Source organism: Micropterus salmoides, unplaced genomic scaffold, assembly GCF_014851395.1.
Source record: "Micropterus salmoides isolate LMB-PRFRI ecotype aquatic unplaced genomic scaffold, ASM1485139v1 Ms_hic_scaffold_20, whole genome shotgun sequence".
NCBI classification, from domain to species: Eukaryota; Metazoa; Chordata; class Actinopteri; order Centrarchiformes; family Centrarchidae; genus Micropterus; species Micropterus salmoides.
In genome coordinates, this window is record NW_024041151.1 from 25,634,221 (window position 1) to 25,662,111 (window position 27,891).

Here is a 27,891-nt window from a genome sequence, read left to right on the forward strand (position 1 = left end):
CTATGTGAGGGTTATTTTTGCGTGCAGCCCGACTTTATTTGGCGTTAAACTTTTACGAGTTATAAATAACTTGACAATTGACAATTAAAAAACTAAATACCGTGTAGCATTCTGGATGTAAATATCATCCATAAGTAATGTTCTTGTTTTATAATTGTTTATTATAATGAGCGGTATTTATTTTAATAGGTACTACTCTTGAAGCCCATGACAAGGTGAATAGCCTATGTTTTTCTGTGAGAAAGCCCGTCTTCATTGCCGTGTGTTTGCGTCGCCCCTCAGAAAGATAAATGCTGCCCCCTTGTGGACACTTGTGGCTTGTATCCTCTGCAGAAAGCCTCGCTTTCATCCCCCATCACAGCTAATGCTCTCAGGGCAGATAGGTGTGAAATATTTCAACCTTTAATGGAAAACACAATTAGGCTAATGATAAGTTCAGTGTGTAAGCCACTTGGCTAGAACATTCTTTTCAAATCTTTTGCCGATCAGCTAGTCGGGAGTTACTGCTTGTACTTACTGTAAACTAAATATATTTTGCTGCTGGGTCGATGAGGAAAAGAATTATGCATTGCAGCCCGATAAAACAATATTTAAACACAGTGATATGATACAAAAATATATAAACATATGACAGTCTTTCCTCTGGTATGTAATGCTAAAACAGATTATCATTACATGCAGACAATATTTTTCGTGATGTCAGGCTAATACAAGGGTTAATGAAGAACATAAGAACAGGCATAAAGCTGGAGCAAGAAGCTGTTCAAGCTAATAAGTCGCAGTTGCAGCCAAACGTCCAACACCACCAATGAGGGGATGGTGCGGAGGGATACGCGGTGACGTCTCCAACTGGAGGCTCCTCCGCAGCGGTGTGAGGAGGAGAGAGAGAGAAAGAGAGAGAGAGAGAGAGGTAGGAAGCAGAGGGTGAACACTCGGTCCCACACTCAGCAGCATCATGGCACCAATCGGATTAAAGGCGGTGGTCGGCGAAAGTAAGATAATATTAATTAGTTATTTTGCTCTAAATGTGGAGGGATGTTAAGCTGCGCCCGTGCGCGCAAATGCGGTTGTGTTTGTGTGTGTATTTTTGTTTAAGGATGCGGATGTCAGCTAGTGCATCTGGGTGATGGTGGTGATGATGATGATAATGATGATGATGATGAAGGTGGTGCTGTTCGTGTACCATTGTATCCTATTGTAAACCACGGCCGTGTAGTGACGGAGCCGTGTATAACCTGCAGAGACTGGTTTGTCTCACCAGGCTCCTGCGGTGCGGATGCGCAACTGTATTTCAAGCGGCGGAGACCTGAAAATGGCATTAACAGGCGGTGATTAGCCCACTGATATACAGTGTAGGCACCATTCTCCAGCTGCAGAAAGCCTGGAGGCAAATTAATCTCACACACGCCCTTTTAGCCACAATCAGCGTTTATTTCGGGAATAAAATGCTCTGCATTGGTGCTCCATCACACTCTGGTTTTACCTGAATATTGTTTTATAAGATGCTGCAGACATTCGCTTCTCGTGCCTTGGTTAGCCAATTATAGTCAATAATCTCATGTAATACTACTGGTTATTAAGTGACTGGAGATTGACACTCGACATCCGTGGGATTCCCTGATTTCAGCAGTGCCTCACCCCTCTGATCGAGCATCAATCGGTTGCGTAAAAACACCCTTTCTCACCCGCAGCGCTTCGGAGCTCAATCAAGCTGCTTGTCGGCTTCGCTATACCTCTAGCGGATTGAATCCAAGTTGCCTTAAAAAGGCCGCTACGGAAGAAATTCCGGATTATCTGTATATAAACTACGACCAGTGCCCTCTCATCGACATCATGCCCTTTACTGGCGATGCGCCACCGATCAAACCCAGTCTGTATAATCCTGCATCATTAGGACGCTGTGGACTGGACAGCACAGTATCTGATTTTGTGATTTAGACTAATTTATTTCGGCTGATGCTCCAGCAGTGTCGGTGTGAGGTGCCGATGCAGGCCTAAACATGGAGGCGCAGCTCGATTCTCAGCAGGGTCAACTGGGTGCAAGTGTTGGTGGTCTTGATAACCTCGACCAGACCTGCATAATAAAGGAAAGACTCATACAGACCACTTAATATGAAGTCAGGTTTCCAATACATCACTTATGTTTTTTCGTCAAGTTCTCTTCATTTTTGGTAACGTGCCCTGCCCATGCTGCAGGATTTGCTTCAGTTGATATCTGTTGTTTAGCTTAGCTCATGGTTTCACATTTCACTACAGAAATCCACGCAATGTCTCACTTTCTGGTATTAAGGTTGCTGAATCTGTATATTCCTGAGATCACATCAGGATCAGTGTTGTATCATATTTGTCTTGTGTCCTGCTGCAAATGTTTGGGCCCCCACAGTCATACAGAGTTACAGTATTTTTCTGATATGACATGGTGAAGGGTGAAAAGGTTTGTGCTTTGGCTGGGAACAGGCCTCACACATGGAGAAAGATTTGAGCTTGAACCGCTGATCATTGCAAACTCAAATATGTACATTCACTTTTAAGACAGATTTTTTTAAATAGGGGATTAGGACACATGGTTGGCTTGGTTCTATATTACAGTGAGAATTGATATTAGTGTCAGCCCACACCAGCATTTGTGCGGCCTGCATCACTGGCAGTCTTGCTAATAATATGGCATAACATTTTTTGAGGTAAGGCCACAAGACTGAAATTTGATAGAAATTATATCATGTGCACACCTGCAACATTACACAGTACAGCTGCACGTGCCAAATATTTAGCCTGTTCTGCATTACTTAATTATTTAGGCCTTGTAACTGGCAATTACATAACCCCATTTGTAAAACTGTAAGGCAGGCACGTGCAGGCTCTCATTGTCGAGTGAATCGTCTTTTCCAGAACAATGTAAACAATTGTGCATGTTTCCCTGCAGGGACGCAGGAGGCAACACCTGCACTCTGTTTGGCTGAGGTAAAGCTGGGATGGGATTGGTAGAGGTGGTGGGGGCAGAGAGGGAAGGCAACACCATCATGGGTCCTCTCTGCAGCAGTAGCAGCCAGGTTGAAGGAGGGGGATGGGAAGCAAGCAGAGTTTCACCCTCCCCTTTCATGACTGTATATGAGCGTCAGTCCCAGAAAATAAAGCTAAATGATGAGGCTGCTCAGCAGCCAGCATCAACCTGAGCTGACAAATATTTAATAGTGCTGCCATCTCTCAGGCTGATGAAACTGAGGAAGTACAGAAGTGATTAATATAAATAACAACCCAGTGATTGAAAAGAAACAATATTTTTAATATTACAGTTTTTTACAATACCACAATTCAATATAATGTATAAAGGGCCATTCTACTCATCTCATTATATTGGGCATTTCTTCATGTTATTCTATCTATTCTTTGTATTTCTCAAAAGGTGAAGGCCTCTTGTGCCTTTTTATGTAGATCCAGACAAGGAATCATAAGCCTACGTTGATTAATTCATTGATTCATTCAGTTAGAGGGGGGGTTATATGGAAAAATCTTGCATCACAGCATGTGTAATTTGCCATGTGATATTGATATAGTGATATGTTGTAAATGTTCAAGAAATTAAAGTGAGAAATTCTTGAGAAGGTTGGGATACTTCATCACTTCATCACATTTCTGCAAAAATCCTGTAAATCCAATAATGCCATAAAGCATTATGGGATTTGTTTGGACACGGTACCGGTAATGCGTAACGGTAAAAGTGATGTGATTTGTTGTTGTTCTCATGTGCGAAGGATTATGGATTAAGAGGTAGGGTTAAACAGGTAGATGCTAACAGTGTTTGTTTCAGTTTGTACCAATTTTTACGCTGTTACTCAGAATACATGCCATAATAATCATAGTGTAATCATTTGGCAATTAGGATACAAGAAATTTGTTCTGTTCAGTGTAATAACAGGAAACAGGGATTATGCTGAAAGATGTCAGTCCAGTTGTAAATAGCACTAAGCATTGAATCTTAATACATTTTGAGCATTTTTGTTTCTTTTAGTCTTGTCTCTTGTTGCAAGAAAGCATTACTACAAGTACTAGTTTGGGAAAATACACTCATTCTCGCTGAGAATGAGATAAGGAAATGCGTAAAAGCTGGAGTCAGGACGGTGCTAGCCTAGCTTAGCATTGAGACTGCAAGTAGGGGGAAACTGCTATCCTGGCTTTGTCCAAAGTTCAATTTCTTGGCCAACAAAAGCAAGGGGCAGTGACTAGGCGGCTTCACATGGGTCACACTCAAACACACTCAAAACCTGTGATTACCAATTGTATGTGGCAACCTGTACTATAGCCGGAGATGCTTCACAGATAAACTAGAATAGCTCCAACATATAGCTCCCTCTAAAACCAAAAATTGTTGTTTTTGCATTTCACTTAAATACGGAATAAACAAATGAGATTCAATTTGTTCATTAGTGAGTTTTAGAAATGTTGGTATGGTTTATTTTTGACCTTTGTCCAGTCTTAAGGCTAAGCTAGGCTAACCACATCCTGACTTTAGCTCTGTAGTTAACACACTGATGTGAGACTGATATTGATCTTCTCATTTAAATATTAGAAAGGGTTCAAGTAAGTGCTCTTCCCAAAATGTTGAACTATCCCTTTAAGGATCTGATTGGTTGTGATGAGTCAGTTCTCTCTTCAGTGTAGGGCTTTGTAGAAGAGAAGGAAGGAGAAAGGTGAATCAGAGAAGGACACATGCATGCATTTAGCTGCAGACACACACACACACAAACAAATACACACACACACACAAATACACACACACACACAAAAAGCTTTCCACTGACCTTGGAAGCATCACTGAACCAGAGCGTCACACACTCGTCTGGGTTCAGTGTCTGACGCAGTGCCTGCAGCCCCTGGGCCTCCATAAAACACACACACACACACACACACACACAACAAATACACATGCATGCTGCACAAACACACAAACTCCCTACTAAATCCATGCTGAAATGTCATGTCGCTGTGGTTACAGAGCATTAAGGGCTGGCTGAAATGGAGCTCTCAGGGTTACAGTGGCTCGTGATCTTAATGAATTCCCATTCTCTTTCACTGAGGAAGAGTGCTGTGTCAGAGCGGGCAGGCATCCTCCTCCTCCCACTCTTCTCAGCAACACGTGACTGCTCTCTCCATCCTTCTTTTTGCATACACACACACATACAGTGGAGACATATTTAACACAGTGTTACAGAAATATCTACTTATAGAAGATCGGCACGGTATGAAAGCCAAGGAACGTTAGCCAAGATGCTCTCGTCCTCCAGCGAAATTTTAAAAAATGCAGATTAAGGAGAAAGAATAATAGAAAAATAGTGTAGCATGACATGGTGACGTGTCAAGTTGTTATTTTACCTGTAAGAGGATTTAAATATGAAAAAGGATGTTGATTTGGGCTTTTATGCTGTACATTAACCAGTACAGCCGAGCTGATGGAGACTGCAGAGCACTCAGACAGAGCGCTAGCCAGGTTCTTGCAGCCTGCGGCATCACAGCGGATCACTTGCTTTCCTAGTCCCAGTCCCAGTCTATTATATACTGTCTGCCATTTTTAGCATCCTAGGTTTCGCTTAAATCCCTCCCTGCTTAGTTTCTGTAGAATGCCAAAAACAAGACAAAGTAAACATGAATTTCTGATTCATCACATATCAAGGTGATGGTTTCTTGCAGCTTCCTGCACTCACATTTCTGTGATAGAGCCGAAAACAATTAGCTGATTCGTCCTTTTAATGAAATGATTGACCGGTGACCATTTTGATAAGTGATCCATCTTTAAAGGCACAGTGAAATGAGAGTTAGAGCATCTTAAGCTTCTGTAATGTAATGTGATTTGATGAAGACGTTCAGGGATTTTATTTGATTGCTCATACTGTGTGTGCTGCAGCCAGTGTGAAGTCTCTGGATATTCACAGCGATTTGGAGCTGTAGAGGACTGTTGGACTGAGGACCTACACCTTCTTCCCCTGCATTATTAGATCAGCAGGTGGAGGACGAGGGAGGAATGAATATATTAGTACGCAACCACAGTCTTTAGGATAAATATTTTGCCTTCAGACATCCAAACACACACCTCCACAGAGGCGCCTGTGATCTATGACCCAGAGCAAAGGGTGCCCGCAAGCGAGGGAAGTGAAGTGTGATTTGATTTGATGGGACGGGTTAACTGGTTGCACCAAATTTCATAGGATGATACCAAGATATAACAGAAAGATGAATGCAGGCCAGGGACACAGGATAAGGATTTATTTCATTGTCTTTAAGTAATGCCTTCTGTACAAACATCAAACATTTACTGGTTCAAGCATCTCCAATGAAAGTATTTGCTATTTTGTTCTATTTCACTTTCATTTTTAAATGAAATACCTTTAAAATTTTCCTTTTGACAAATGTTTATGTTCTGTTTGAGTTTAACCATAACCACAAAAACAGTCAGAATAAAGAGCCTCTGGTCTTGCCACTCTGAAAAATTGGACATAACTAGGTGTGCACTCCCAGAATCAGATGTGTAGAAAATACAAAAGATGTTTTCTAATCTGAAAGGAACAGTTTAGTGATATCATACCTGCTAAAATAACTCTAACTGGGGGCGTCCAGTAGGAGTTTCATAACACAAAGTTTTGCAAAATAGTCATCGATTAGTCAACTGGTTGTCATTGATCTTATTACATAAGAAAACAAAGTTATTCTGTGCAGCATTTTAAAGGCATTTTGTATGTGAAATAAATGCAGTAGTTTGATTGAACTGTGAAGAGTAGTGCAATGATACAAAGTGAAGAAATATTATGTCGATACAGTATGTACAAAGCGCAACAAATGAACTGCTGGCCTTTACACACAAAATGTTTCTGTCTCAGCAGGTAATAATCTGGTGTCCTGAGACGTTAAAAGCATGTTAATGTGTTGATTTTTTTTGTATTATCACACCAGGGTTGACTGATGCTCCCACACCTTCAGCTGGCACTGCTAGACCCACCGCCGTGGAAAATATTAAAAAACCCATGCCTACTCTGTTGTGGTGTGCATGAGAATTAGTCAACACACTGCAAACACAGTCGCCAGAGATCAGTCCCCTATCATTAAAATACTTTACAGATCTACAGACCTGCTGAGCATATCTGTGCTTGTGTCTGATTGGGTCCTCCTGTACATCAACTCCCATCACTCATCTGTGCAGGTCATGGGAAAATTGTCCTCGCATCAGTCCATTTCCTGTTGTGACTGTGTGACCTGCACCTCTCCTTAACCTGCGTGACCTCTGACCTCTGATTGGATGGATGTTGGATCCTCTTCTGCTTTTCTTCCAACCAACTTGTGCTGGTTTTGGCTGGTTAGGGTGTTATGCAACTGCAGGCCAGCAATATCAGGCCATGAAAGTAGACTAGCTCTGGGTTTCAAGATTGTTACCCTCATGCAGTCTTTATGTCTTGTTTACATTTTTGAATCAATTTAATTTTAACTCTCACTGGGGAAATTAACCTCACCATGAGTTGAATTGGCTACTAGCACAGTTGGATCAAACAAGGGATGCAACTGACGAGCATTTTAATTGAGTTCATCTTTGTTGAAATGCCACTGTTAATTGCCTCCATTATATCTGTTACAGTTTTTACTATGTTGCTATAACACCTGATCATGCATAGTTCTATTGATGGACTATGATAGAGATCTGTGTTCTTTATTTTTGTTTTTGTCAATGGCTTATTTATTTTTTTACAATGCTGGAAGTGAGGCTTTGTTTTTTTTTGACAAATAATTTAAAAAGTCTCTGAGCTGAAGGGTGGTGAAGGCTGGGCGAGCCCTGCTGAAATGTCGGCCTGTCTCTTTAAGATCGGCAGTGTCAGATTCTCTCGGGAGAGATGCTGCTGTGAAGCTGAGATCCAGAGAAAAAATGGGTCATGTGCTCATAGGTGAAAGTCCCTGAAGGGGGGAGAACCACAAGGCAAAGGAAGAAACTGTCAGCTCTTCACTGCTGCATAATATGTAGAGTCAGGCCTGTGTGTGCATCAACTCAATCAGCAATATCGTGAAGCACACACACTGCTTCTTATTGTGGCTAATATCGTCATTTGGGTAAAATGGCCACAGAGGGTGATGGGTATGAAGGAGTGTTTAAGTTATGCAATGATGCAATAATTAATCTGAGAAGCATCCCTTAGTCCTTCAGACTTGGCATGCTGGGAGGCTTTGCATGCTTGGAGGTAAAGATAAGCTGAAGACCTTGACTTCACCTACATAATAAGCATGGGTGTGATCTATTCTTGGCTGTCAGTCACAGACACGTTGTCTACCACTTCCTTATTCATAGTACCATCTAAAGCTGAAACAAGTGTATGAAGAGTTTAAGTTTTTGGTGTTGAATGTGTCCATGTATGCAAGCTGTACCAAGATCTTCATTTTGATTTGTGTTTTAGTAAACACAGTAAGGACAACTGAGGCTCGTCAAGTTTATTCTTCTATTCATCAAAGGGAAGATTGACCAGACATTTTGTTAAAAGAAATCCTGCTCTTCTATTTTCTTTGGCTGCAGTTGTTAATTAATATGTTCAGTTTTTATGGTTTGACTACAACATTTTGTGCCTTTGGTCTGTCTTCGTTTTCTGCCTTGCTCTGCGTGAGGATGTGTATCCTGTTAAACTGGATGTGAGTAAGATTATGAGGCTTCTAAGCAGTGTGTGTGTGTCTGCGCCACTCTGTCTGTTTGGTTGACACAGCTGTTGCGCTGTGTTTTTTCAGGTTCCTTCCCTTCTGTCTGGCTGGTGCTTTTCTGTACTGTTGTGCTTGGATCAGGAGGTCAGAAAGGAAAGATCCACAGTGCTGTCTCCTCCTGACATAGTTTTGATTTAACCTTCATTCTCATGAAGTCGTCAGTTAGGAGGGTGTCCACTTTGTCAAAGTTTTATCATCAACATGTTATTTACATGACTCAGTGATGGACAACACAGAGAGGAGTGAGGGAGTAGCTGTTGAAATGTAGTGTTATAATAGTTTTCTATCCTATTCACCCTTAAAACATTTCCGTTGGTTACTAGATATCTAAATATAAAAATGATCGTTTTAATCTTAACTCTTTTCTGAAGACAAAAAGTAAAATAGTTTGGGTGGCAGATTTCATACGATTACTGCAGTTGCACATTATTTAAACAGTCTAGTTTATACTATACAGACAAAATGATGTGAAATTCAGGTTGCTATTTTCCTTTACTCCGGTTGATGTTAGAGCTGATGCAGAGCTATTGTATGTTGAGGTCACTAAACGCCATGCACCCAAGAATGATAAAACTATGTCCCACCCAAACAGATACAATGACGTTAACAGAGTCAGAGAGATCAAGTGTCATTTGTACATGATCACACAGTCCTGAGATATAATTAGGTAGATTAAGTGGAAACACCTGTGTGGGTGTGTAGGGGCTTTTTTGTTCCGAAAATTATTCACCTTAAAGCTGCATTCATTTTTTGTTTAACCATGTGGGGGTTGTGGAGCAAGCTGAGCATAAATTCAGCTGACATTGAGCAACACTAGGATTCATTTGGATCCGTGTTTGTGTCCACATGATGAAAAAAACACACTCTCACTCTCCTTTTAGCTCTGGTTTGGTCTCTACCAACTCCTGAAAAAAATACCTGTCTATTTAGCTGCTAACTGCTAACAGCTAGTCACCAGCTTTATCTTTCTGCCATTTGGTGCTGGACAGGTTTGTGTACAGTGAGTTTATCAGAGCTTATTTGCTGAAAACAGCTGTGGGGTTAACAAGAAAACTAGATCACTGAGCTAAAAGATGCTAAAGTGGGTCGGGTCATAATTCTCAGTGGGTTTGTCATTACAAGTGGCACTTTTTGATCATCTGATTCATTGTTCATGTTAAAATTTTGCATAGTAAAGCTTTAACTTTGCTTGCTAGCCGACATTCTTTTCACACATATGTGTACCAATAAAATATTAAGTTAAATTCTCAACTGTATGCCTTCACTGACCAACAGGGATTGCAAACATTGTGTTGTGTTCACCTTTAGAGGAGGATTTAATACAGTATGCAGTGTGAATGTAGCCTTTTGAAAGATACATTTTTAATCAACATCAATCAACATTTCTTGGAGAACATAAGTGTGACATCTTGAAACTTAAGAAAATCATAAAAAAATGCATTCACTTGACTTGACAGTGACTAGAGTTGCTTTTATCTGAAAAAAGCTGCAGCACATGAGAGGAAACGCTGCAGCAGAGGAAAGGGGAAACAGTGACGGATATCCCCACTGCTTCTTTGTTCATAGAAGTGTCTCATCCTGCGTCCTGGAGCGCTGCTGGATGAAAAACAAGTCGACTTTTTAGGAATAAAAGGGAACCAGCTTTAATTTTACATCTGTTACTTTGAGCATTTAATACAGATTTGTCGCCAGCTCCAAAGTCAAAGTACTCTGTCCTTAATAAGATAAAAAACCCATGTGCGTTTTGTTGCTTTGGTTTGTATATGCCATTATGCTGACACAGCAGCATACAGAACAGGACACAGACGATGCTGGAAATAGACTGAAGCTGAGTCGGGGAATCTCTCAGTCATTTAGTGTGAATTATATTCGTACTATTCTAAGTTCATCTGTCCCACAGGAGGTCAGATACAGTTCCTCTGACTCACAGGAGGTGCAGGCCGATGTCTGTCAGTGGTTCATTATTCACCCTGTCAAACTTCAGTCATATGGTACGTAGGCTGCTTTTAAAGGCCCATTCTGTAGTTTTTCAACAACATAAATTTGAGCTATATTCACATGCAAAACTGAAGGGTTTGAGTTATATACAGTAACTCTATCTGTCTACCCCTCTCTCATTCATCTATCTATTTGTCCATCTTTTAGAAAAGTTTTGAAAGTCTGATGCTGTGGGCCCCTCAAATGAACACCCCATGGTGACAGAGTAACATGAAAAATGTAGATATTAATGGGTTTTATCACACCTATCAATGAATCTATCTGGCAGATAATCATTGGAAAGTTTCAATCATGCTCTCGGGGGGATCTAAACAGGAAGTATAATGATGCCATTGTGTCCATTTTTAAAATTTGTCAGCATTTTGACACCATTTAAAGTATGTCAAATAACTAATAACTACTAACTGCAGCAATCAGGGCCACTAAGGGTATTGAAGTGTCTGCCTCCATGAGCATGTGTGTCACAACTGCTACAGCTCCAGCTAACTGTGTTGATAAATGTGCCAATTCCACGGGCAAAACTACAATAACTAACTTTGTGTTTTCAGAACACAAACAGCTTTTCCTCGTTTCTCTCTCTCCGTGGCCCTATTTCAACCATCCCTCAAAGTTTGAGAACCTCTGGTATATATCTATCCTTCCTTGCATCCTATCTATATAAACCCTTCCTTCCATCCCATCTATGTACCCTTTCTTCCATCTTATCTATATACCCTTCCTTCCATGCTATATATGTATCCTTCTTTCATTGTATCATTGTATTGTGAAGTAGGCAGAAAACAAGATGAATGACATGAACACATGCCTGATCTTCATTTGATGTTTGCCCTGTAATCTTTTTTTTTGTACTAGTCCTTGTTAATCTGTGGTAATCCATCAGTATCTGTGGTTGTAGTCGGACCGAAGGGCTTAGCGGTTTACATTTACAGCGATCCAGCAAGATGTCAAACAGTAATTCACCCTAAATGGATTCATCCTAGTACGGCTGGCAGATGGTTGGCACAGTGATCAGGCCAATATCGGTATGGTGGTATAAACATGACCATCGTGCCGTGACCTCACAGTGGGATGGGATTATCTTTCCTCTGAGATGACAGACAGCCTCTGCGTTTTTTATTCACTCCTCATCGAGTGGTTTTATTCCACTGGTGCAGAGCTGTGGTCATTAACCTTGTTGGAGGCTATGTTTGACTTTCGCATGTTGTTGTCCTCCAGTGAAGGAAGTGCATTATTACTGTTAACCAGTGGCACAGGATGATGCTGTTGTTTCCACTGTAGTTTTTATTTGTTGAGTTGGAATTTGTAGTCAGATGCGCTAATACAACCAAAACTTGCAAACATAAGCACTCTCCTTCTCTAATTTAAACTACTGCAACTATAAAGTAAACGTTAATAAAGACGGTGAAATCTTATATCAAGACTTGTAATGTGATTATCAAAGTGTGGAACTATAACATTCCTAAATCCAATAATCTTCTTTATTTTTCTGTTATGATTATACTCAAAGCATTATTAATGATCAGTATATGCAGTTGGGACATAAAGATATGCCTCCGTTGTCATTATTGGCTCCTTGTTCTTTATTAATTCTTATTCATTGAAATGACCAAAACAGTTTTGCTACTCAATAGAGACTGAAAATTATTAAATTATTAGTTTGATTGTAGTAGTCTATGAAGACAATCCTCGGCAAACGAAAATTGCTTCTTGAACACAAGCAGGACACAAAGGCATAGAGCACATGTCTTTTTATTTAACCATATCCCCATGTGTTTATGTAAATGTCTGGGAACTGAGACACTGAGCTCTGGGAGGCCTTGTGTGTGTGTGTGTGTGTGTGTGGGTGGGGGGGGGGGGGGGGGGGGGTTGTTTATGAGTATTCACTGTTGAAAATGTATTTAAACATCTTTTCTCATCAGATCATCATGCGTCCCTCCTGACGATTGCTGACAATGTTTATTTTTCTTTTCTTTTACAGAGATTATGAATGATGTAATCAAGAAGGTGAAGAAGAAGGGAGAATGGAAGGTAAGAATCTCAAAGTTAGAAGAAAATACCCTGAAATAACAGACTCTGGGCCTAATAGAAAGGGGGGGCACTGATGTGAAGGGCCGAGACACGAACCAAAGACAGCATCATCATATTTGAGTAACTAACACATCTTCACCCAGACACGCTAATTAGTGAAGTGACCTATTTTAGAGCTTAGTTCAAATCAAAACCCTGTAGCTTCTTCTTGTTTTTCTCCACTTTGGTAAGACAGTTAATATCTTGTGTATTTGTGTTATTTGAGCTATTTATGTTTTGATATTCTGCTGAAAAAAACTGCTAACCCATTTACTACTGGCAACTGCTTTATGACTGGCTGATACAGAATTCCCCCCACTGTCCAGTATTTAGATAATAATTTGCTTAAACCTGTGCGTCAAGATTAGAGGTAAAACAAGCAGTCAATTAAATAATTAGTCAATCAACAAAAACATTTATTGGCAACAATTGTGATAATCGATTAATCCTTCAAGTAACCAAAAAGGTCAAACAAGCACTTGCTCCAGCTTCTCAGAATATTTGCTGGATTTCTATGATAGTATATATATATATATTTGGGAGTTTGGGAATTACATCTTTGGACTTCGGGCATCTTGGGCTTTAGGACATTTCATAATTACCAATGAAAGTAACTTTCAGTTGCAGCCCTAGTTTAGATAACACAAATTTTACCAAACAGTTATGTTGACATGTCAGCATTTTGGAAGCATTTAAAGTGCCTGAGAAAGAAGTTGCTGTTTGCGGACACTGTTCTACTGAATTGTCTCCTAGCACATCCACTCCATCTGTGGCTGACTTCTTACAAAAGGCAACAAACGGTCTGACCCGCTTTGAGTGTTTCTGTCACTCCTTTCTGAGAAGACGGTTAAGGTAGCCACACCTAAATTACGAGTGCACATGTATTTAAGGCTTTATGGTAAATCCACTAAACGGACTAGAGTGAGCTGACAGGCAGGTTAGCGACTTTATCCTGTCAGTTTCTCTCTTTACAAAGACAAGTTTTGCAGTATGAGAGTCCTACCTGAAGAGAGGCTGTGAAGTCTTCATCTTCCGTGATACGAGAACCACATACATGGTTCTCATATCGGGGATACACATGTGACAAAGTCCAGTTTTCAAATTAAGGATTGAATTAAGATTAAATGGATTATATTCACAGAAAGTATAAAACATATTACATACGTTCATTAAAAGTAAATGGACACATGTTATTTACTTTACTGGACCCTCTCGGGCCTCAGACCCTGCCCCATAGTCTCTCCAAATCCTGTGGGAAACACTGCAACAAAAATCACATATGCAATGGTAAAAAAAAAAAGGCAAAAATGAGAATGTACTTGTTCGGTATTCGGAAAAGTTTTTTTTCAATATATTCGGTTTCAACTTAGGCCAAGAATTTTCGGTGCATCCCTAGTTTGAGGAGAAAACTGAGCTGATTAACCCAATTCATATGTTGATCACATCCTGTATACCTTTTGTTTGGAAAATCACAGTGTTGAGTATTAACAGTATAGAGTTGGACACAAATCTCTGTGCCAGTAAGTACTGGCTCAATTCAAGCATTACTCATTTCTGTAAGTGAGTATGAGTGGAGCAACGCACAGCCAAATAATCTATTAGTCAAATATTTTTCATCACAATAGTGCACGTTAGACAAGCTACAATAACTAAGACCACAAGAAAAGAGTTAAAGCCTAGATTTAGGGAGTGACTGAATAAGCCTCAATCACTAATGAGACAGAATAATGTGAGTAATAAACTGTTTGTATAGTTACTGTTGTATTTAATGTTTCCAGGCGCTTATTGTGGACCAACTGAGCATGAGGATGTTGTCGTCCTGCTGTAAGATGACAGATATCATGACAGAGGGCATCACCAGTAAGAAACGATGGTCACAACTAACATTTCTCTTTTGTCTGTTTGTTTGTGCATGTGCTTCTGTAACCGTGTACATGTCTGTTTCTGCCTCTCTAGTTGTGGAGGACATCCTCAAGCGACGAGAGCCTCTTCCCAGCCTGGAGGCCATTTACCTGATTACACCCACAGAGAAGGTAAGCATGCTCTCTCTCGCTCTTTCTCTCACTCTCCCTCCTTCCAATTCAAATTAGCTTTGTTGTCAATACCATAATTAATAAGTGCAGTATTTCCAAAGCAGTTGTAGAAGGCCAACAATGTACCAAAAATATAATAAGTAATACTGATTTTCTTAAGATAGAAAAGTACACAAATTATTTGCACATTACTAAATAGTATACTATAATGCCAGAGGACAAATTAATCATCAGAAAATAAAATGATACACAGTCTGATAAGATGACTTAGAAGAAAAAATCTAAAACATAAAAAGAGGAGTCACATTTTAAACAGCTCAGCATGTGTTTTCAAGTGTTGGTTTCCCATATTTTGCTACTTCAATGGCATTATTACACCCCCCCACCAAATAAATATTTCTTTTGATCTTGCTCTCTTTGGTCTCTTTGAGTCTTTTTTTCAGCTTTATTTGCACGACGTGTTGAGCAAAGATGTTACTTCCTGTGGTCATTTGTTAATTTAGCTCAAGTCAATCTGCTTTGGCAGCATCATTTTGATCAAACCATCCTAGCAATAAAGCACACACTGATTGTACACACTAATACAAACTGTAGTCCACACACTCAAGTGAACTCTACAGTCTAATGCACTGATTGATTCTGTTTCTCTGCTTAGTCTGTCCAAACCCTCATCGCAGACTTTAAAGACCCTCATTCAACTAAATACAAGGCAGCCCATGTTTTCTTTACTGACTGTGAGTATAAACGTGACTTGCTTCAACATCACTGTATGAAATACACTGTTTGTGTTCTAAAACGTATTTGTGTTGCAGAATCCATATCTACAGAAGCCCTAAGCGGCCATTGATTCATATCTTTATTTTACTCCGTTTTCCCATGATAACGGGATAATTATCTTCTGATCTCGAGATAACGACTGTTGTTTTCTTGTGGTAACGGGATCATTTTCATCTCTTTCATTTTGATAGCAAAACGGTAGTTTAACGCAGGGGTTGCCAAGAATGTTTCTTAAAGGTAATTTCAAGGTAGTTTCTGTGTCATTGATTAGTTCTGTTGGTAAGGCACAAGACTTGTAGTCTTAAGGTTATGAGTTTGATCTTCATGGAACGCTCATCTTTTAAAAAAATCTTTTTTTATATTCCTCTTAAACAAAGTTCTTATGAAGATGACTGATTCACATGCTCACAATTAATCACGTGCTGGAATGTACGCTTGGTTCACATTGATCAACCTATGGACTCATCACCCCATCATTCCCAGGCAGAGGAAATTCATCCGCTTCTCATTCAGGGGAATCTATTTAACTGTACATTTCCTGACAAACCTTTGAAATAGCTCTGGGAAATGTGTGATTGGATTCCCCTGAATCTCTTCATAACAACTTTGAAACAGAATGATTCAAAAACAATAAATATATTTAATAAACTTTTTTTGCAGAGAACAGGGGCTGAACCTGCAATCCTTGGAATGCAAGTCCTGCACTCTACCAACTGAGCTAACTACTGATTCAGCCAATTGTTACAAAATTATCTTAAAGAAACGCACCTGCTGACCCTTGTTTCAGTTATGGTTTGTTATCTCGAGATCATGAGATAATTATCCTGTTATCACGGAAAACGAAGTAAAAAAAATATTTGAATCAATGGCTTAGGGCTTCCGTACATTTTATCTACATACACTTTTAACAATTGTGATTATTTGTTATATGCTTTTTGCTTTGCTTAGTTGTGCACTTTGTTGAGTGTGTTATTGTATTGTTTTCTTTGGTAGTGCTGTTTTCAAGACCCCTTCTAACATTGTTTTTCAAAGATAAACTGCTTTCTTGTCTTGTTTTTATATATTTGAATGCACAACAATTTGTTAGAGCCCACAATAGTGTCCTCAGATCCCCCCAGTTTCCTCCCAGCTCACAGTGATTTGTAAGTTCACAGTTATCTTTCAAAACATCAATAGTCAGCAGGGAGGAAATGGGTATGTAATTAGATGTAACAAAAACAGGGAGTGCATCTTTAATTAAATTGGTTAGTTTGATGAATGAACAGTACACACATGTCCTCACATTGTCCATTTTTGTTTTTTTGAATTGATGTTTTCTCTCATTTTTTATTTTATGTAGGCCAAAAGGCATATTTTGAAGCTGTTTTAGTTTTTAGTATTCTTGTATTGCATTGCACAGCTACAGTTATCTTCATTGAAAATGTGAGTGAGAAATGACTTTGTAATGTGAGCTGGTGCTCATAGAATCTGCCGCTACATCCTGTCAATTGATGGATTTGTTGTTGATGAGAATCCCCTAATCTTGTCTGTCAAAAAGGTTACTTGATGAATGCTTAAGAAAATGCAGGTAAACATGTTTCTAACGAACTTCATCAGTCAATGAAATATGTCACCAACAACAATGCAAACTCAGTGGTGTTTTTACCCACGAATATGACCAAATGTTCCTTAAAAAAACAACATATTTTAAGATGTTATTGGAACTCTATGCGTAAAAATGCCTAGATTTTAATTCTATTTAATTTACAATTTACAGCCTGCCCTGATCCTCTGTTCAACGAGCTGGTGAAGAGCCGCGCTTCCAAAACCATCAAGACTCTGACGGAGATCAACATCGCCTTCTTGCCCTACGAGTCTCAGGTAAATATCCAACGGTGCATAATGGTCTTGTGTAATGATGGTTGCACTTGTGCTGATTATTCATTTATTTAGATTTAGACGTCTTAAACACAATCAGGCATAAAAATGTCTTTTTAAATGTGACAAAAACAGTGCGTGTGCACATCTGGACCATGGTTTGTTTTCCCTCTCTTGCCAGTATTCACCTTTCTTTTCTTATGAAGCTAATTTCCATAACCTAACAAACAAAAGAAAAACATGTTTTACAAATGCACTACTATCACTAACAAACACTGATTGATTAATTGTACTGAGGATTTTTTCTCACAAATGCCTTGAGTAATTTGCTCCCCACAACTGCAGGTGGCGCTATGAGTCAATTTCAGTGCGCCAAGAGGTTGAGCAGAGAGGCTTCTGCCAGCCACTGTGGACTATAGACTGTATAAAACATGGACATCATGTCCTTGACCGTCAACCATAGGTTTCTGAAGTGCATGGATGTAATAAAAGAACGGGATGCAGCGTTGGAGGCAGGGCTCTGTCTATTTCTATGAAAGCTGCTCAGTGGCATATGAAGCCAAAAGCATTAGGTACAGGTTTAAAATTACCAGTGCTGTATCCAAAAATCATTACTCATTCACCACTCCCTCTCTAGGGAGTTCTATGTAGAGAACTACAGTGCGCACACAGGCAAAATGGAAATAACGCTTTCGGCCGTGTATGGAGCTAGCTAACTTGCTTAGCATCTGTAATTCAGGTTAACCGTCATGTTAACAGGGTTCACAATTTTCTGTAGCGAACAACAGTCTTAAAACTAAATGTACTCACCAGAAAAAGTGAACCGCCAACTCCTAATAACCTTTTCAACGCCACTGTTTAAATTTGCACAGTGCCGTGGGTACGAATCACTCCTGAGCCTGATTGCCATGGCAACGACTTAAATAATCCCGCCCTGAAGCATATTCTGCTTTAAGGTCTATTTTCCTCTAAATGGGACCACAATTTACTAAATGAACATCATGCTGTATTAAAAAAGACCTGAAACTAGCGATTGAGACCATAAACTCAATAGGAACTTGAAAAGAGGTGCTACAGCAATGTGCAGAATGACAAAAATATGTTGTTTTTTGAAAATTCATCCATGTAAACCTGCTCTGGTACAACCCCTAAATTACATTATGGACCTGAATATTTGCATAATATGACCTCTTTAACAATGTAAGTCTATGGGAAAAAGTCTTTTGGGGCCGGTGTGCATCACGTCACGGAGCTGGGAGTTGTAATTCCATGATTTGGCCACTATGTCAAATTGGCTTCAAAGCACAGCACTCCTGCATTCAGCATTCCTGAGGGTTTGCTGAAGAGCCGTTGTGAAGCTCAATGTGGGCGCCGGCCATCACTATCTTGGCAGTGCCTGACTCTGGCTAATGCAAAAGTAGGCAAAGAGTTGGAGCTGAGGCAGGCTGAATAAGACCTGGTGGCTGAACCACCTAGCGGCAAGCCTCCTGAGAGGGCACCCACCTGTCAGTCATGCATAACATTAAGCGTTAATATAATTTAAACGGGTGAATTATATAAAAAACCACCCCCTGCACACTTGGCATGAACAGCTGTCATCCTCTTGTCCACAGTGGCTGACAGCGGCGGTTCAATCTGCCCTCCTCTGCTCTGCTCAACCCCCCTGGCAGTTAAATTGACTCAGAGTGCCACCTGCTGTTTGCCGAATTACTAGGACATTTGTAAGAAACTCCTTAGCACAATCACAGCGGAAACATTGTGCCAAATGCCACATGATACTATCTTGTCTTTGTAGGATATATATTTTTGTACTCATAAGACTGTACTTGTTTCTGAAGCATGATGTATTAGAACTATGTGAAATATTTCCACAACAAAATGCATGTCTGTTAATGTTTTATTTGTTTTTGCAAACCACACTGTGTTTGTAAGTGAATCGTAGGGCATTTTTAAAACATGTTTTGATTGTTTAAGCCTTGGCAGAAAATTAGCTCCATATTTTCTCCTCTTAGCAGGAAATGAATGAAAGTTGATTCACATTTATTGTTTGCTAGCAAAAACCAGAGACAAAGAAATGCAGCGGGAAATCGATAAAGACAGGTGGTAGGACAGAGATGCTGAAAGGACACAGACAGGAATAGTAACAGCGAGGTTACTGGTTGTTTGAGTCAGGGATGGATAGAAAGAGATGGAGGGAGGAGAGAGAAACACAAAAACCCTCTCTTGGCATAATGCTGCTGACTCACCAGTCACTCTGTTTACTGCCAGATTGTTCCAAAAAGACTCACATTTGTCACATTGCTTCTCCACCTTTGCTATATTTCCAAATTCCTACCTCCATCATGTTTTTCCTCCTCCTGTTTTCTCTTTTTTCTATCTCGCCATTTCTCCATCCTTTCTTTTATATGTTGCTTGTGCTCTCTCTGCTCACGGCTCTCATCAAGCTTTTCATTTTTTCTTCCTATTTATATTTATTCTTTCCCTTCCTCCAACCATATTTTTCTTAATTTTCCCCGTCCTCCACTCCCCCCTCCTCTCCTTCTATGTTCCACATCTCTCCTTCTGCCCATCCTTCTCTCTCTCATAAAGATGCTGTTTGGCCCACAATGCTTTACTCCCCTCCTGTCTACTATGATTAATTCAGAGTCAGTGGTTTTCTGCTCCAGGCTATGTGCTGCCTCATTGCCCCGCCCACAGGCTGATACGCTCGCCCCATTGGATGAGTCAGGATCCACACAGCAAGTGGTAGCCAATGGTAAACGGGCTAACAAAGGGACGCTTCTGCAGAGCAGCATGTGACCGTGGACAGATGGGGTGGGAGGAGGGAGTGGTGTGATGCATGTATGAGAAAAGGGGAGGAAACAAGGACAGGAGAGTAGAGGAGACAAAACAAGAGGACAAGAGGACAAGAGGCAAAAAGAAATGAGAGGATAGGAAACAAACAAATGAAAGAGGAAAGAGGAGGGATGTAGTGGAAACAGGGCAGATGAGGAAAGTAGAAGAGTAGAAAAGATAAGGAGACACAGGAAGAGGAAAGGAGATGGGAGGAACAAGGAAATTAAACAGGAGACGAGGTGAGAGGACAGAAGAGAATTGGTGGCAGGTGATGAAACAAGGAAACAAAAAGGAGAGGAAAGAAGAGGTTTAGAAAGGAGATGAGAGGACCGCGAGGAGGATGAGGACACGAGAGAAGGAGAGGAAACAAGAGGAAACGGCAGGAGAGATAAGACAAGGAGGATAAACACAAAGGAGAGAAGATAACAGAAGAGGAGAGAATATGTAAATCAGCTATGTTTGATATCATCACAAGACCTCCAGCTTGTATTTAATACAGCAAGATAACATGCTGTCTGTGCACTGTGTCCTGCTGCATTTTACACAGAGCAGTTCATGTTTCTACATGATGCTGAAACTCTGTTCAGATCAATAATTAGTCTTTATATGGTGGAATCTGTTCATGAATTTAAAAACACAAAGGGTTTCAGTCAGCAGCAGCAACTCTTTGAGACAAAGACTGTGCACATTAAGTAAAAAAAGGATGTTGGAAGGTGGAAAAGATCAAATCAACAAAAGTAGGTAGGTAAGAAACTGTTTTGCTGAGGCAATGTTTACGCTGTGTGCATGTTTGTGTGTTCAGGTGTACTCTCTGGACAATGCAGACGCCTTCCACAGTTTCTACAGCCCACATAAGACCCAGCTGAAGAACCCGGTGATGGAGAGGCTGGCCGAGCAGCTGGCCACGCTCTGCGCCACCCTGAAGGAGTACCCTGCCGTCAGATACCGAGGGTGAGCGGCAGTGGGCATTTTAGAAGTCAAGGAAATATTTGGACAGATCAGGTGTTAAAGCTAACCATGGGCGCTACAGTGAAGATGTTGGCCTGCATTTGTCGAACTACTAAGTGTGAAAATTTGAAAGACCACATTTCTTTTCATATCGAGCTCAGGAGACATCAAAACTACAGCGGCCGCGATGGGTCATCTTAACGGTGGCTGACTTATTATCTGTTCAGCTGTAATCCCTGCCCTTATCTGTCTACACTGCTCAGCTCTCTCTGTCCATTCTCACTACTTGACAGACCTCAATCAATTAAAAAAAGTAATTAAATGTAATTATTAGAGCACTGATTCAGCATATTTGCTTAAATGAATGTTTCCCCCCTTTGAGATCTGTGTCCTTTTGGGAACTGCAGCAGGGACAGAGGTCTTACACACCTGCCTGCCACTCAAATGCTTCCAAAAGTATTGGTTATCAAAATGTTTTTTTCTGTCTTTTCTTTATGTTTTCGCTCATCTGCTTGCTTGAATGTGTATCTTTGTGTCCAATATCCGTCCATCCACCTGTCTGTCATTCTGTTAGCGAGTACAAGGACAATGCCACCCTGGCCCAACTGGTTCAGGACAAACTGGACGCCTACAAGGCTGATGACCCCACTATGGGAGAGGTAAGCTCAGGAGAATACTTTTTTTGTCGCCATATATTCCTGCTTTGTTTTTACCTGTTGTCTGTTACTGAGAATGTACTTATCACATGTATTATGTAAGACATGTTGTACGTTTTTATATCTTATAGCTATACCTTTTATTCCTGTATCTGTTTGTCCTTCTCTCTGTAGGGTCCAGATAAGGCTCGCTCACAGCTGATCATCCTGGACAGGGCGTTTGACCCGTCTCTCCTGTCCTGCATGAACTCACCTTCCAGGCCATGGGCTACGACCTCTTGCCCATCGAAAACGATGTGTACAAGTATGAAAAACACAAATGACAAAACAGAAAAATGATTACTTGTGAGGGCTATGTTTCAATTTTAATTAAGGTGTTGGTTAAAACTCGGACAAGATATTCATATCAGCTTCAATCACAAATGTGGACCTAAATTAGTTTCAGTCAGGATGTGTCTTGTTTTTCTTCAGGTATGAGACGAGTGGCATCGGAGACTCTCGTGAGAAGGAGGTTCTGCTGCATGAAGACGATGACCTGTGGGTGAGCCTGAGACACAAACACATAGCGGAGGTGTCCCAGTGAGTACTTGTTTTCATACTCTTGTATATCTCTTCACTCAGTCTTTGAATACTGAATTAAGCGCTATGACGACCTTTCTCTCATGTGTTGCTGCTCCTCCTTGCTGTTTGTGTTTTGTCATTAGGGAAGTGACACGCCAGTTGAAGGAGTTTTCTGCCAGCAAGCGGATGAACACTGGGGAGAAGGTGAAGAGGGAGCTGCAACAGAAAATGTTGATTAGATGATGTGTATAGTCTGAACATACAGTATTGACAAGATGTGGTGCGAAGTGATCAACTGCTCATTTTAAAGAAACAGTTTTATATCTTGGCGAAATACGCTTATTCATTGTCTTGCTGAGAGTTAAATAAGAAGGTCGATACCACCATGTCTGTCCATTAAATATGAAGCTGAAATCAGCAGGTGGTTAGGCTAGCTTAGCATAAGACTGGAAGCTATCCTGGTAAAACCACCACTTGTTTTTACATTTTTGGGGATGGATTAAATAAATGAGATAATATTAGTATAGTGAGCTTTAGAGGTGCTGGTAGGCAGATTATGTTTGGACACAGCCAGGCTAGCTGTTTCCCCCTGCTTCCAGTCTTTAAGATAACTCACTACTGGCTGTAGCTTCACATTTAACATAAAGACATGAGAGGTACATCTAACTCTCTGCAAGAAAGCAAACTATTTCCCAACATGTAAAATCTTTTCAGAAAATGTAAACAGTATTTAATTTAATTAATTAAAAAACTTTTGTCAGCATCATTTGGCAGTAGAAATTAAAAGTCTTGTTTCTATCTTTTGTTTCTTTTGACATTTGTAGCAAAAAGGACAAACAGGATTATAATTCATAATTATTAGATTCAATCAAATCTAGTTGATCAAGACTTCAAATAGGAACAGCTTTATGTTTTCTATTTCCAAATAGAATAAATTACTTTTCTAACTAAACTCTTCAAGTGTTGAGTGGCCAACTGGTTGTTCTGCCATTAGAAAATCCAACATAAATATGGTCCGATATTAATAATTTCGATGTCTATTTTATTATATCTTGCCCTGATGTTGACATCATCACACTTTTAGCTTTTGTTTTTGTTTTCAGACCACAATGAGGGACCTGTCCCAGATGCTGAAGAAGATGCCTCAGTACCAAAAGGAGCTCAGCAAGGTGTGTGTGTGTGTGTGTGAGAGAGGGAGAGTTTTCCAGAAATGTGTATGCTGAACCTGCGTGTTTTGTGTTTTTCAGTACTCCACTCATCTGCAGCTGGCTGAGGACTGTATGAAGCATTACCAGGGAACAGTGGACAAACTGTGCCGTGTGGAACAGGTGAGAAGGCAGAGACAGAGGAAAGCGGGGGATAACAGGGCTTTCTGAAGTCTCCAGTCATTAAAATGCTTTTATAATCCCTTGAAATGTTATTCCAGGGGTTTTAAATGACAAACATATGATACCTGCGCTCTGTGTTACAGGATCTGGCTATGGGCACAGACGCTGAGGAGAGAAGATCAAAGACCCCATGAGAGCTATCGTGCCCATCCTGCTGGATGCCAACGTCAGCACATGACAAGATCCGCATCATCCTGCTCTACATTTTTCTCAAGAATGGTAAGAAATCAAATCTAAATCTTGTAAAAACTGCTAAACTTTGTTTTTTTGTTTTACATGGTTTTTATTGCTTGTTTAAATTATTTGCACTCTTTATTGTTGCTTCAGCTGTTCTGATCACCCTTTTAAATATCATCTCAGACTTGCGAGTATTAGAATTACATTACAATACATAGGACCTGTTGTACAGAATTGTACAGGGACATTAGCCAGATATTTCACTGCACAGTTAAAACTTGAACATTATAATAATTTCTAGATTTTCTTGTCACTGACTAAAGCTTTAGTAAGTTAGTTCTTAGGTCAGACATAACCTAATAATAAGCTGTTCAAAGGTATATTTTATACTTCCTGTTTATTACAAGATTTGAGTTTTAATATAACGATTTTATTTTTGCACTCAAGTTACAAAACATGAATTTCCCTCCATCCCAGAACAAACTCAACATATTAAATGTAAACATACATGTTTTTCAGTTGCAAGTTGCTGTGTGTGTGTGTGTGGTGTGTTCAGGCATTACGGAGGAGAACCTGAACAAGTTGATCCAGCATGCTCAGATCCCCCCTGAGGACAGTGAGATCATCACCAACATGGCTCACCTGGGTCCCCATCGTCACAGATGTAAGGTCCTCCCTGGGTGCCGCTCCTCTTTTTATTTCTTTTCTTCTCTCTCTCCGCCGTCAGTGTCGCCGTCTGCTTTCTATCATCTCGTTGGGATTGATGTGCACTATGAGTCTGCACTCCTGTACCTCTCACTCACCTTTATTTGCAATGTCTGTACAATATCCTCTCCTCGTTCAGTGTGCAAGGATGAAATCTTGCCAGACAATATGAAAGACCTACAGGTGATTGTGGTCACCAATGCTTTGTCCTTTTATACACATTCTCTCTTTCAAGTCTTGTCTCTGTCTTTTAGTCCACCCTCCGCAGAGGAAAGAAGCTGGACAGGAAGGAGCGTGTGAGCGAACAGACCTATCAGCTGTCCCGCTGGACACCACTGGTCAAGGACATCATGGAGGTGTTTGAAGGGCTATTTCTTTAGTCATATACATATTGCGCAAAAGACAGTGTGGAAAAAATGCTGTAAAGTTGGGTTCAAAGACATGTTTATAGATTGTATTATTAATAAACAAATGCAAAGTGAGTGAACAAACAAATCTAATCAAATCAATGTTTGCCTTTAAAACAGTATCTGTCCTTCTAGTTAAACTTGCTCAAAGTCAGACATTTAGGCGAACTGTCAGGTGTATGATTAAACAGTTATACCAAACAGGTGCTAATGATCACCAATTCAATATGTAGGTTGAAACACACATTACCTGAAACAGAAACAGATGTGTAGAGGAATCTAACTGGGTGAGGAACAGCCAAACTCAGCTAACAAGGTGAGGTTGTGTAAAGTCGTACACCATGGCGACTGAGCACAGCAGCAAGACACAAGGTAGTTATATTGCATCAGCAAGGTCTCTCCAAGGCAGACAGGGGTTTTCAGATGTGCTGTCAAAGATCTTTTGAAGAAGCAAAGAAACGTGCAACATTACGGAACGTAGAAAAGTGGTCGCCCAAAGAAACTGACTGCAGCAGAAGAAAACATATCATCCCTTTACAATCAGAAGATGTCGAGCAGTGCCATCAGCTCAGAGCTGAAGAAAACAATGGGACCCTGTTACACCCATCTACTGTCCGGAGGTCAGAAGTGGCCTTCATCAAAGACTTGCGGCCAAAAAGCCATACCTCTGACAAACAAGGCAAGCGACTTACCTATGCACAGTACACAGAAACTGGGCTGGAGAAAAATGGCAGTTTGTTGCTCTGGACTGATAAGTAATATGTGAAATATTTGGCTGTAGAAGGCAGGTTGTTCAGTGAAGGGCTGGAGAGTGGTATACAATGAGTGTCTGCAGGCAATACACAAATATGGTGGAGGTTCATTGCAAGTTTGGTGCTGCATTTCTGGAACGCAGTTGAGGATTAGTACAGGCAGATACTTATTCATCATGCAATACCACCATGGAGGCATCTGATTGGCCCCAAATTTATTCTGCAGCATGACAACAACCCCAAACATACAGTGAAAATCGTTGGAACTATTTTCAGTTCAAAGGAGTCTTGGAAATGGTGGTATGGCTCCCACAGAGCCATGATCTCAACATCATTGAGTCTGTCTGGGATTACATGAAAAGAGAGAAGCAGCTGAGCTGCGTGAAACTGTGGATAGTTCTCCAATGTCAACCTACCTGCCAAGTTCTAACAAAAACTATGTGCAAGTGTGCCTTTAAGAATGATGCTGTTTTTAAGCAAGGGTGGTCATACCAAATATTGTATACAGTATATAATTATGATTTGATTTAATAATTAGATTTTTCTTCTGTCTCTCACTAATTGATAAATCTATCTATAAATACCTATTAACTAGGTTAGGGTTGAAAATTTTTTTACTTTACAGCACTTTCCACACCTGCCTTAAACAGTACTGTACATTTAATTTGTGTGTGTTTTTAAGACAAATAGGGTTTTAACCTGCTGTCCAGCAGCTATATTGGAGGTTCTCTTCTTTATAGTTAAAAAACATCCTTGCAGTAGGTGTGTTTCTTTTCTTCTTCAAGCACACCTAAATTGTGGATCTAAAAACAACGAACAATTTTAGGCTAACAAATTGTTTGCTTTTCAGTTGATGTACACCCAACATTTATACAACCTTAGTCAAATATCTGATTTTCCAGCCTGGTTATCATCAGCTATATTTAGCCCCTTATTTGTGCAAGGCCAATTCTCCAATGGACCTCTCATGAGGAGCCACACATGGTTGCTAAGAGACATGACACAACTGTGAAGCCCCTATTGATGTGTGTTTGTGTGCGTGGTGAAGGCGGACAGTATTGCTGTCAAAGATCTGTTTTGTCTTTTTGACCCCCACGAAGGATGCTATTGAGGATAACTGGACACCAAGCACTACCCCTACATCTCCACCCGCTCCTCTGCCTCCTTCAGCACCACTGCAGTCAGGTACACACAAACACACACCACACACACACCACACACACATACACATATATGCACACAGTGTTCCATCTCATTGTATAGTAGCATCCCATTTCAAACTAAAAGCCAGAAATGATGATTAGATCAATAGTAATTTGGGAAGGGAGATGATCTAACCGATCAATACTTGATATAAATTGAGGGCAGGAGGTGATACTGAAGAGTGGCAGGTTAGTGAGCCGTGTACAGATCTCGTTGCAGGATAGGAGGCATGATAAGAGCTCAGACATTCACTAACTCTTATATAATTTTAATGAGGAACAACATCTATAGAGGAGTTAAAACTGGGCAGGAGCATCTAATAATTAGAACTTTTTAGAAATTGACGATAGATGTTTACACATTTTGACTCTTTGAATCTCATGAAATTATTGGATTCATAAAATTACCTGCAGTCACAGGGATGAAAATTTATAAATTAAATATTGAGTAAAAAAATTTGTAAAAGACTGCTGAAATGTTTCCTTCCTTGCGTGTGTGTGTGTGTGCGTGGTTGTCTATGAGGGTGTGATGAAGCCACACTGAGCCCCACTAATCAATACACTCCTGCCTGTGTGGAAGTTTCTGGCCTGTATTGATTCAGCATCAAATCCTCTTCCATTCAAACTGATCTGCCTCATTGGCTGTCCTTCCCCGACAGACCCAGCACTGAGGTTCATATTAGACACATATAGGTTAGTCAGAGGAAAGCTGCACAGATGCGGATGAAACCTCTGATGCTTGGCTTTAAGTCAGCTTATTTGGTTTCATTGGCTATAATTAATATTTTGTATATTATAATGTATCAA

The 27,891-nt window shown here is 40.3% G+C and overlaps 1 pseudogene; it reads left to right on the top strand.

Annotated features, from left to right (window-relative positions):
• The first annotated feature begins 613 nt into the window (after positions 1 to 613).
• Positions 614 to 27,034, top strand: LOC119914467 (annotated as a pseudogene).
• The last annotated feature ends 857 nt before the right edge of the window (positions 27,035 to 27,891 follow it).